The sequence below is a fragment of the Lolium rigidum genome, chromosome 5 (genome assembly GCF_022539505.1).
Source record: "Lolium rigidum isolate FL_2022 chromosome 5, APGP_CSIRO_Lrig_0.1, whole genome shotgun sequence".
NCBI lineage: Eukaryota > Viridiplantae > Streptophyta > Magnoliopsida > Poales > Poaceae > Lolium > Lolium rigidum.
The window spans coordinates 12,041,899-12,042,739 of NC_061512.1; positions in this window are offsets into that span (position 1 = coordinate 12,041,899).

Below are 841 nucleotides of genomic sequence, written 5' to 3' on the forward strand. Positions count from 1 at the left end.
CTTCCTCGGAGTTCCTTTACCTCCTCCACCGGAACACCATGGAATGATCTATCCTTGCCCTTCTGCCGCATTTTCGATGACATCACCGTACTGTCTGTCTCCAACACCACTTTTGGTACCTGCAATTCCCGCGCCAATAGTAGCCCTCTTCGACAGCCCAAGAGCTCAGTAGCCTCCGCATCCGCAACATGGGTGAAAAAATGGCATGCCCCAGCGATGAAATCACCATGGTGGTCACCAACCCTCCTCCCCCCCCGCCCCCGCCCCGTCCGTTGCCTTCAGCTTGGTGAAAAGATCTGTCCGTGTTGATCTTGCACCACCCGGCAACCGGTGGTGTCCATCTTTCTACTGTCCTGGATGTTATCGCATGTGCACTGATACGTCTCCAACGTATCTATAATTTCCGATGTTCCATGCTTGTTTTATGACAATACCAACATGTTTTGTTCACACTTTATATCATTTTTATGCGTTTTCCGGAACTAACCTATTGACGAGATGCCGAGAGGCCAGCTTGCTGTTTTCTCGCTGTTTTTGGTTCCGTAAAGGCTGTTCGGGCAATATTCTCTGAATTGGACGAAATCAACGCCAAACCTCCTATTTTTCCCGAAGGCTCCAGAACACCGAAGGAGAGTCGGAGGAGTGCCGGTGGGGCCCCACACCCTAGGGTGGCGCTGCCCAAGGGGGCGCGCCCCCTATGGTCCGGGGCAGCCCAGGCCCCTCCGACTCCGACTCTTCGCCTATTTAAGTCGTCGTGACCTAAAACCTCGACACCAATTGACGAAACTCCGTAAAGACTCCGGGGCGCCGCCGCCATCGCGAAACTCCAATTCGGGGACAA